General features: G+C 35.8%; 1 long non-coding RNA gene across 1 annotated transcript; it reads right to left on the minus strand.

The window, feature by feature from the left end:
* Positions 1 to 9,022: 9,022 nt before the first annotated feature.
* On the minus strand, positions 9,023 to 10,143 carry LOC132695601 (uncharacterized). The gene is made up of 3 exons (XR_009617860.1): positions 9,611 to 10,143; positions 9,458 to 9,528; positions 9,023 to 9,077 (listed from the first exon to the last, which is right to left on the minus strand). It is a non-coding gene; the product is annotated as an uncharacterized LOC132695601 (long non-coding RNA).
* Positions 10,144 to 12,011: the final 1,868 nt, after the last annotated feature.

Below are 12,011 nucleotides of genomic sequence, written 5' to 3' on the forward strand. Positions count from 1 at the left end.
GTCGCATTCAACATTCGACGATAGCGATGATGCCAACCCAGATTTTTTTTCAGATAGATCGTCGTCAGACTCAGAAATAGAGATCTGTAATTTAAGAAGGTAATAATAAATAACTTGGACGATTACTCGAGAGCAAGAAGTTTGCGCTAAAAAACAAGACAATTGAATTAAATTGCCCCTTTGTTCTTGTCGTTCAATAATTATTTTTTGTTTTTCTTGTGTTTGGCTTCTTTTCACATACACTTCCTTACTATATTTTCAAATAATTGCGGGAGTGTTAAACCAACCATACCTTGGTAGTTTTAGATTTTTTTTATGGCAATTTAACTAGGTATCTTGCAATACAAAAAATATATTTAAAGCATATCATAAAATTTTGGTTGCAAATCGTCGGTTTGAGGCAGTTTTTTCAAAACTGGTTCAGTCTTTAAGTTAGTATAAACAAGAATCTCCTTAGTTTGCTTTGTCATGTTATTTTAGCAATCTATAACCTAGTTTTCATTTACAGAAAATTACAATTTTGCAGAATATTCGAGTTCAAAATTCAATGGAATCTCAACCAGACTCTGTAAGAATTATCAGCTATTGGTTGGGTATACTTTATCAATTAAAAACAGTTTGAGGATGAAACCACGGATACAAAAATAAAGACAATTAAATTGTTGAGAAATACAAAAGAAAATAAAAAATATACTAGGAAAAAGGACCGATGGAAGAAGCAAGGGAGTCAGAGAACTCATTTTCACCATGCACAAACGCTTTTGATTTTACAGATCGAAATTTTTATATCGATACACTGAGAAATGCACAGGGGCTAGTTCATCAAGAAATGCTCAAGTTGCAAGTGAAAACTTTTTGTTAAAAAATTGGACTGAATTGACCAACAATTAAAAGATCAGGTTTTTTCTAGAACGAGACTTGATAAGATTTCTTTAGAGGCAAAGAATGACTTTTTAATATATGCCTTTGGAGCTGGTTATCTTAAGACTCATCGCGAAAAACATTTTATGAATGTTACAAGCAGAAAAATGCGAGAGTTGTCAAAAATTTTCTTAGAGCTTAAAAAAATAGATCCAAATATAGCAAATCTATTTCAAGCATTGCAACCAAAGCACTACGATAAAATGGTGGAAGCTACAAAATCTGTGGCTTGATTTGATAGCATTAAGGAAGCCCACAGATGCTGTGAACATTTCCACATCTCTGAGACAGTGTTGCGATATTGTAACTTAGATGACCATAAATAGTAAACCATCAGTTGAAACGGAAAATAAAATAGTAAACCATCAGTTGAAACGGAAAATACTGAATCTCGATTAAAAACGATGGTAAATTTATTAGCATCAATAAATTTAATAAAATAACAATTGTTCCTCTAGCGTCTAATCTAAAACTTCTAAAAGAATACTTGATGTCTAGGGCTAATTTGCTCTCTGAAAATGCAGTGAATGGTAATCCCTTCTTAATTTTGGTGGAGGGAGTGTATTGTAGAGTTATTTTATTGACCCGGAGAATTACAGCGTTCATTAAAGGATACTTACGTAGCTTTTCAAAAATCATCAAACTCTTATGAAGAATTTAGTGAAGCTGTCTCGAAAGCAGAAAAAATTTTGTTACAACACTTTAAAAGAATAATGATTAGAGGAAAAAGAGACAGAGGAGTGCCAGTTATATTTAGTCACGATGTGCAGGTGCATATTGAGCAACTACTACAGGCGAGATCAAATTTCGTCACTGACAACAATCTTTACCTTTTTGCAAACCCAAACACGAATACTCCAATATGTGGCTACAAAGTTGTTGCAAACTATGCTAAAGGTTGTGGCGCTAAGAATCCTGAAGCTATAACATGCACAAGGTTGTGAAAACATCTTGCAACGCTAACACAATTATTCAATCTAACCGAAAATGAAATTGAACAACTCTCAAATTTCATGGGCCATACATCGAACGTGCACAGAGGAACATAGAGATTGCCAGAAAACAAAGGTATCCAAGCTTCTTTTTTAATGGAAAAAGGAGAGCGGGAAAAGTATATATATATATATATATATATATATATATATATATATATATATATATATATATATATATATATATATATATTCTTCTGCTAGCTTCTGCTAGATTGAATAATTGTGTTAGCGTTGCAAGATGTTTTCACAACCTTGTGCATGTTATAGCTTCAGGATTCTTAGCGCCACAACCTTTAGCATATTTTGCAACAACTTTGTAGCCACATATTGGAGTATTCGTGTTTGGGTTTGCAAAAAGGTAAAGATTGTTGTCAGTGACGAAATTTGATCTCGCCTGTAGTAGTTGCTCAATATGCACCCGCACATCGTGACTAAATATAACTGGCACTCCTCTGTCTCTTTTTCCTCTAATCATTATTCTTTTAAAATGTTGTAACAAAATTTTTTCTGCTTTCGAGACAGCTTCACTAAATTCTTCATAAGAGTTTGATGATTTTTGAAAAGCTACGTAAGTATCCTTTAATGAACGCTGTAATTCTCCGGGTCAATAAAATAACTCTACAATACACTCCCTCCACCAAAATTAAGAAGGGATTACCATTCACTGCATTTTCAGAGAGCAAATTAGCCCTAGACATCAAGTATTCTTTTAGAAGTTTTAGATTAGACGCTAGAGGAACAATTGTTATTTTATTAAATTTATTGATGCTAATAAATTTACCATCGTTTTTAATCGAGATTCAGTATTTTCCGTTTCAACTGATGGTTTACTATTTTATTTTCCGTTTCAACTGATGGTTTACTATTTATGGTCATGTAAGTTACAATATCGCAACACTGTCTCAGAGATGTGGAAATGTTCACAGCATCTGTGGGCTTCCTTAATGCTATCAAATCAAGCCACAGATTTTGTAGCTTCCACCATTTTATCGTAGTGCTTTGGTTGCAATGCTTGAAATAAATTTGCTATATTTGGATCTATTTTTTTAAGCCCTAAGAAAATTTTTGACAACTCTCGCATTTTTCTGCTTGTAACATTAATAAAATGTTTTTCGCGATGGGTCTTAAGATAACGAGCTCCAAAGGCATATATTAAAAAGTCATTCTTTGCCTCTAAAGAAACCTTATCAGATCTCATTCTAGGAAAAACCTGATCTTTTAATTGTTGGTCAATTCGGGTCCAATTTTTTATCAAAAAGTTTTCACTTGCAACTTGAGCATTTCTTGATGAACTAGCCCCTGTGCATTTCTTTGTGTGTCGATATAAAAATTTCGATCTGTAAAATCCCAAGCGTTTGTGCATTGTGAAATTGCTTCGTAATTTTTAATAAAATTGCCATGTTTTTTAATATGGCTAAAAGTTTTCTCCTTTCCTCACTCTTTTTAGATCTCGAAAAAACTTGCAATTTCTAATTCATACGGGTGATTCCTTTCGATTTATCGAGGAAAATTTTTAATATCGGTTTCGCAAAAGTAGCACAAGTCCTTTTTCCTAGTATATTTTTTATTTTCTTTTGTATTTCTCAACAATTTAATTGTTTTTATTTTTGTATCCGTGGTTTCATCCTCAAACTGTTTTTAATCAATAAAATATACCCAACCAATAGCTGATAATACTTACAGGTCTGGTTGAGATTCCTTTGAATTTTGGACTCGAATATTATGAATGGATGATATCCCGGAATATATTTTTGTCACATTTTTCCATCCGTGAGTCAATACGTGAAAAAAATATATTTTTCCCTTCAAAATGCACATTAGGGAGAGAGTTGTGCGATAAGAAAATACTGGGAACAACTTTTAATTTGACGTATGAATTTTTCGACTTTTTTGCTGTTCTCTAATAGACCACATCAGTTCTCGTAGAAGAAATTTTCCTTGTTTGCTGGCATATCTATTAAAGTTTCTATAATTTCTGTAAAATAATTTCACCAAATCCTTCATATGCGTCAATATTCTTAGCGTGATTATAAATATTCACCAAAATAGCCTGCATATCCTGCTTCCCCGGAGTAATCTTTTAAGTTAGATTATTCTGCACTAAACAGAGTTTCCCTACATCTTTTACAAACAACCAGTTTTAGTTAATATATATTGTAGAATATTGACGTGGAATATTAAGGTTTATTTATACTAAGGCTTGATTAAAAACATGAAATTTGATAGCGCAACATAGTTTCGAGATAGTGGTCGGTAATGAACGCAAAGGTGGGAACTTGTATGTACTTTTGCTTTTCTTATCTTCAACTAAAATCTGACTAATTCGTCCATTTGTTTTTGACGCCACAAGAATCGAATGATTTTCTGATTTTTTTTCGAGTTTTAATTGTGAATTTATGGTGGTACTATAAATTATCGAATAAATAATATTATTCATAATTATTCAATGGATAATAACTTGTCTCTCTTCTTAAACGAATTCCGAATTCCTTTTTTTTTACTATGCTGATTTGGTTGTAAACCTTTTTGTTCCTTCATCTATTTCAGTTTTTAACATGTTAAGAAGGCGTTTATTATTTCACAAAAAATGTTATCTCATTAAATACAAAAGTATAAAAAGGTACGCCTGAACAAATTAACTGTTTATTTGTTTGTTTATTTGCAGTACAACATAACACCATTCCACGCAATTCCTAAAGGCCAAGAAAATCTTATGTATTTCATGCAAATACCAGCTCAAACCTCTTTCGGCACTAAAATAATTTTTACCAAATTTTTAGACTGTATTAGTAATAATAAGTTGTAAGAAAAATCAAATGAATATTTTTTCAGGAAATATTGTCTAACGTTAGTTCGACAATATTTCTCTGCTGCACTCCACCCGAGAGTCTCTTAATCTGCGAAGATTTGAATTTAGATAAGGATATTAGCAACACGACAACAACTACTGTAACAACTTCTAAAGAAAAATCTAAAAGAAGTACTTCTTCTTCAGGTGCCAAGCAGATTTCTGCGTGGGCGTTCATCGCCTTCTTATCAGATGGTTCTGTTAATTGCAGCATTCTGTAGCGTTTGGAAGTCACTTATCCCTGTCCATTGTCGGATATTTCTTAGCCACGATAACTTTCTTCTGCCTATTCCCCTTTTTCCTCCTTCAATTTTACCTTGAAGAATGAGACGCTGAAAGTGGTATCGCTCTCCTCGGATTATATGTCCGAGATAGCCTGTTTTCCTTTTCTTGATGTTCTCGAATAGTTCTCGCTCTGCCAGGCCGGCTCTTCTTAGGATATCCTCATTCCTCACGTAATCGACCCAAGACACCCTTAACATACGTCGTAGAATCCACATTTCGAAAGCCTCAATTTTGTTGATGGTTTGTGCCCTCAGTGTCCATGCCTCGACACCATATAGGAGGACGGACCAGACATAGCATTTCACCATTCTATATCTGAGGCCAAAGTTCAAGTTCTTGTCTGTAATGAATTTTCCGAGCCTCAAAAAGGTTGTCCTAGCCTGCTCGATCCTACATCCTATCTCTTGATCCGGGTCCCATCCTTTATTGATCATGCATCCCAGGTATTTAAATTGTGTGACCTGTTCGATGTTTTCTTCATTGATATGTATTCGCGCATTAGGAATATCGCTCCTACTAACGATCATAACCTTGGTTTTTCTGATGTTAATTTTTAAGCCTAATATTGTGCTTTCTTCATTGACCTGCGTTAGCAGACTCTGGAGATCCTGTGCATTGTCTGCCAATATCACGGTGTCGTCTGCGTACCGGATATTGTTGATGGGGATTCCGTTTATCTTGATACCAAGAGGACTACCCGAGATGGACTCGGAGAATGCCTTTTCTACGTATAGGTTGAATAGCATGGGGGACAGGATGCATCCTTGACGAACGCCCTTTTTGATTTCGAAATCTTCGGTTGTTCCAGCGTTGCTCACTCGAACCTCCGCTCTCTGGTGCCAGTACAGATTACCGATCAACCTTATATCTTTTCCATCTAGTCCCAGTTCTCCAAGGTATGTCATCAGAAGGTCGTGTTTAACGTTGTCGAACGCTTTCTCGTAATCGATGAAGCACATAAAGACATCCTTTCTTTGATCCTGGCAATTTTGGACCAACGTCTGAAGACTGAATATGGCTTCTCTAGTTCCAAACCCGCTCTTGAATCCGAACTGACTAGCCCCACTCACTTCCTCACATTTCCGATAGAGCCTTGTGTGAAGTATTCGGAGAAAAAGTTTTAGAAAATGGCTCATTAAACTAATGAGACGATAATCCTTACATGATGTTGCGCTGTTCACCTTTGGCATTGCAACGAACGTAGAGCGGAGCCAATCCGCTGGGAAGTGTCCGGAATCATAGATGTCATTAAAAAGTGTCATGATCTTTTCCAAGTTTTGTTCGCTGACTAAATGAAGCGTGTCTGAGAACATATCGTCGGGGCCCGGAGCTTTGTTATTTTTCATCAGCTTGATGGCATGTGTGACTTCGCTCCTCAGTATGCTCGGTCCTGAGAGAGTAGATATCTCTATTGGGGGATTATCTGGTCTATCGTCGTTGAAAAGACGAATTGTGTATTCTTTCCATACCTGCAGCAATTCCTCAGGTTCTGTCACTATTTCATTGTGTTGGTTTTTAATGAGGCTAAGCGGTCTGTTGTTGTATAACCCCGCTATTTCTTTTACTTTTTTATGAAGGTGAAAACTATCCCCAAGCCTGCAAAGGCCTTCGGCCTCTAGGCATCTTTCATGTAGCCATTTCTCTTTTGCCGCTCTGATCTCATTTCGTATTCGTCTTTGAAGAGCTCCATATCTGTTGTAATCGTTCTGGGTTTTACATTGCCTTCGTTCCTCCATCAGTTTTAGGATATCTTCGGTCATCCACTTGTTTTTACTTGTTGTTTTTTCTTTCAAGAGAAACTTTTGGTTTGTGGTTGTAAAGGCTCGCTTGAGATCGAGCCAGTACCTGTCAGTGTCGTTGGTGTTGACAACGTTTTCTAGTTCTTTATTAAGATGGTCCTCATATGATAGTCTTGTTTTTTCAACTTTTAATTTTTGTAGGTCGAATGTCTTCCTAAGGCTCTTTCTCTTAGGTTTAGCTAGATGTAGAACAATGTTGGCGCACACCGGGTTGTGGTCTGATGCGATATCGGCACCCGGCATTGTAGAAATTTTGGTGATTTTGGTAATTTCGAAACCTTCTGTTAATTATGATGTAATCTATTTGATTTCGAACAACGTGATAATTATTGTCTTGTGGGGATTTCCAGGTGTATAGTCGTCTTGCCGGGAGTTTGAACCATGTGTTTGCGATCATAAGATTGTTTTCTTCGCAGTTGTTTCTCTCACCCAAACCCCAGTCGCCAACCACTGACCCCGTCCTGCCCCTGCCAACTTTGGCATTAAAATCTCCAAGAATTATATTTATTTCATTAGTCCTTGTGAGTTTCAAGGCCGTATCTATTTGTTTAAAGAAGTCTTCGACTTCTTGTTCAGGTTTGTCTGCTGTCGGAGCGTAAACCTGGATAATATTGATGTTTAGAGGCTTGCCAAGTATCTGGACGAGAGCCACTCTCTCGGAGATTGGGACAAAGCACTTCATAGATTTCTGCAGATTCTCGTTCATCAAGATACCAACACTGTGTTGATTACGATTAGCATTGTCACCAGAGTAGTAGAAGACTTTTCCTCCTGATTTGACCATTCCACTTCCAGGCCATCGGACCTCACATACTCCAAGGATCTCTATTTTCATTCTGTCCATTTCTTGAATCAAATTATCGAGCCTTCCAGCTGCAAATAATGTTCTAACATTCCAGGTCGCTATTTTCGTTATCTTATCCAGTTGGAACCGGGGGATTCTTCGCACCTCCTGACCATTTAAGGTCTGCCCGGGACTGGAGGCCATTTGTGTTTGAGCTTCCAACATGATAAGAGTTTATCGGATGAATATCCTGGGGATATCTAGAGAGATCTTTAATGCAGTGGTTTCCCGTTGCCTTCTGCATTCCCCTGCCGTTGACCATCTGCTGGTTCTTCCGCCTTTGAAACGATTTCTCATTTCTGGGACAAGAGAGTGCCCCGACTCCTCTCAGTTCTTCCACCCGAAGCTGTTGACCGACAGGGGGGGACTGCTTATACCGGCAGTCATTCGGTGCTTTGAATTTACCCCTAGAAGCCTAGGTTGCCACTTACGCCGATTCCGCCGAATCGAAGCTTTCTTCTTCGCCTTCACTGCCGGTGTGGTCTTCATCCGTAACCCTGGACAAGGGGCCCTTACAAGGTGCTATCAGCCGGGGCCAGCTGAACCTAGGTTTTTTAGCGAGGTGTTACTTCTCGATCCCTCCTCCTTCCTTGCCCCTTGTGTGGCAAGGCCCCAGGCTTGGGACTGGCATAGCGGAGTTAAAAGAAGTACATTTTGTTACTATTGCGAGACGGAGGTCTTAAATTTTCCTAGACATAACGAAATAAACCATAAATCTGAAATTAATGTAGAAAAAAAAAAAAGCAAAGCAAAGACAAAAAAAATACTCTTTGCTTTAAGAAAGAAAGGAAATTAGCTGCAGAATAGTACCGATATTAGTAAACCAGTTAGAAAAGGTAACGAAGATACAAATTATTTACCATGCGTACATTTGCCTACGATATTATTCGTCTAAAAATGTATGGTGACCTCGCAAAAATCCAAATATAGGTAATATAGGTAACTGTAGACTATTATTACTGTTCTCTTGTACAGACTTCTCCTCCAAAAAGCAATACATTGCTTTTACCTGATTTTCTAATATTTACAATTCTTTAAGACCCTTGGAAAGCTTTCAGGATATCGGCAAAGTTTTTTTAATAAAATATGTGTTACACTCTTTACTTCATGATACACTAAAACAGACTATGAAATAAAGCTCTAGTTTAAACAAGTTTTAAAATGCCTACATATTGAGCACACAAGATAATGTGGACATTTATTAGAAGTCGAGAAAAATTACCTTTTAAAAAATTGACAAAAATTAGTTTTATTTTCTCAATGTTATAATCTGACTGTTCCAAATTAGTTCCAATAAACACTTGTTTACTTATGTCTGAAAAACTCTCTGATCTTATAGCTTCGAAAATTTGTTCGATATACTAATTTGCCTCTATGGATACAATCTGCAAAAGAAAATTAGGGAATGGAGCATGCGTCAAGAGTCTTAAGAATAATTCTATTTAAACACGGTGATTTTATTCGTCAATGGCTAATAAGGCTAATTCATAAATACTATTTTTTTATTCTTTCTGTAGGTTATATAATATTATTTGCTTTTTCAGTTTTTTACTTTATATATGTACAAAAATTTCAAGTTTAATGCTCATTATAATAATTTGAATTAAACCTTCATATAACATGAAAAATGTATGTTTTTAATTTATTAGCTTTCTGTAGCCAATTTAGCCTCAGCATAAACGAGCGATAAATTTTCATCTGTTGGATTCATTAAAACTGCTGTAAAAGCAGGTACAAGTTCAGTTTCCAGTGCTTCAAGACTTACCAGGCAACTCTGTATTTTTACACCATCTGAAAAAACAATTTTATATTCTTTTGACTTCAATATTTAGTAACCTAAAAAAAAATATTACACTCTTCATGGGTCTTGCCTGTAATAGAAATGATAAATTTAATATTCATCAAACTATATTCCTACCATATGTAAAAGAGCAAGAAACAGCAAACAATCCAATCCGAGCATCTAACTTGTTCATATTATGCCTGTTGCTGTTATTTGAACAGAATGTCGCAATGTGAACTGTGTATTCTAAAAAGACCTGCAATGCTAATTTTAGTATTGTGTTATTTATTCTTTCCAGGGAACACAAACGGTCGTTGCAAATGGGGAACACTGAACACAAATTTTTATTTATGTTGTTTTGCTTTTAAACATTTTTCTGTGATTTTTATATGAAGATACAGTAATTTAGAAAATTGGTAAGAACAGGAAGCCCCAAATAGGATAGTCAAACTACAGGTGTTCAACAACCTGCTATTGGTGGGTTCAGTTAGCGATTTCATTTAAGTTTTGTTCATATTTTATTTAACGCCTCTAAAAATATCTACTAAGCAGTAGGCAGTAGCTATTTTAGAATAGGCCTCCAGATTAACAAAATTCATCAAGTAATTTAAAAGCCGCAATTAAATTAAAGAAAAAAAATAAAAGTATTTATTAAATAATTTATAAAAACGTAAAGTAAGAGTTCATTTTAAAAAACTAAAGTGGAATGTTTTTACAGTATCAAAAAAAAAAAAGAAATAATTAAGTTACAGGGGTGGGTTGAAAATATGTTTATGTGTAGTTTTCTCCAATAGGTTTCCCCTCTAGAAGTTCGTGTTTTCTTAAGTGTCTCCTTTCATTCTGCATATAAAACAGGAGTTCATACTGTTGGAGACGCACGAAAAGAAATCCGCCGTTTTTTATCCTATCCTGCGGTCTTACCCGGACCGATCATATGTGTGAAAGTTGGTGCTGTTTTAAGATTTTACTAAAGGTTTTGTTTTTTGCTGCCGATTTGTTCGGAAGGAACTTTGACGACGTTTTCGATATGTTTTAACAAGTAGTCGTGCATAAGATTTTGATGAGGCGCGGTATGTTGCATTTTGTTGGGCGTATTCTTTGTGTTTTCACTAATATAGTCATTACCGAAAGTTAATTTGTATTATTATTCGAACCTAGTTACGCGGATAAGACCGGGTAGGTTTTTCGTAAGCGTGACGCGACACATACCATCTGTGAACTGCCCTTAATAATTTTGCTGTCTTAATGCAACTTGGGCGATTGACGACCCAATACATCTTCAAATATAAAATTACTTGACTTTACTAAACTTTTTTGTAATATTAAAACATCAATGACTCCATCGAGGCAGTTGATAAGGTTCTTTTTGAAAAAAATACCTAGATTGCTGTTAAATTAAATTAATTGAATGGGTTTCTGCAAAGTAGAATGTAGAGTTGTATCAATCGCGATTGATTCGGTCACTTTCATTCAATCACTTCATAGGATCGAACGACCCAATCCCGCTTGTTCGTAACGATTCGATCATCTTGTTCGCTCGCACTGCCGCCTTGACCGGTCTGAAGTGACCGAATGCAGGACGACCGATCGACCGACCGTACCAAAACAAATCGAATTCGCCTTGCGGAATACTATTCATTTGAATGGAAGATTTAAATGGATGACTCAGACAGGTCACGGAAAAGGAATGGGAGTATTGTTATAATTATTCTATAGTATTGAGTGGCAACATCGATTGGTACATTTGCTTATGTGTTGGATTGAATATTGTATGAAATATCTATTTCCACACAGGTATTTAATTTAAACAAATTAATGTATTACTGGTACAACCCAATATGCAATGCAATAAAAAGCAGAATACAACTAAATATTATACTAACTAGAACAGAAAACAAAACATAGACACAACAATAATTCAAATTGAAATGAATCTGAATCGGTCGTTCGGACAGTTCGGATTCAGTGACTATTGCCGCTTATGTTGGCATCAAAAAGTATTGAAATGAACGATTGATTGAAATGATTCGGTCCTTTTCGAAATCGGTCACTGATTGATTCGGTCCTCGTAAAATGAACGATTGACACAATACTAGTTGGCAACAAAAAGTATTGAAATGAACGATTGATTGAACTGATTCGGTCCTTTTTGAAATCGATCACTGATTGATTCGGTCCTCGTAAAATGAACGATTGACAACACTACCTAATACACACTTCTTCGAACCGGTCGGTCAGTTTCTTTCTATTTTTACATCGCGATTGAAAAAATGAGAGGACGAAGAGAATATCAAAATGACAGAATAACCAAAATCAAAAATCGTTTTTACCCTATTTTTGTTACACTTAATAACGGATAGTCCGGGCTTCAAGTGGTCAGCTGCATAGTTGCATCTATTTGTCTTACCACTAAACGCGATTCAAAACAATTATGATACTCTACAGGAATTGTATTAAACATTTTAATATTGTAAGAGAACGAGATCCTCTCGGGATAAAGTGGGTCGTACGCAAAACACGGAACAGACTTCTTACT

Source organism: Cylas formicarius, unplaced genomic scaffold, assembly GCF_029955315.1.
Source record: "Cylas formicarius isolate icCylForm1 unplaced genomic scaffold, icCylForm1.1 PGA_scaffold_10__41_contigs__length_53128322, whole genome shotgun sequence".
Classification (NCBI taxonomy): domain Eukaryota; kingdom Metazoa; phylum Arthropoda; class Insecta; order Coleoptera; family Brentidae; genus Cylas; species Cylas formicarius.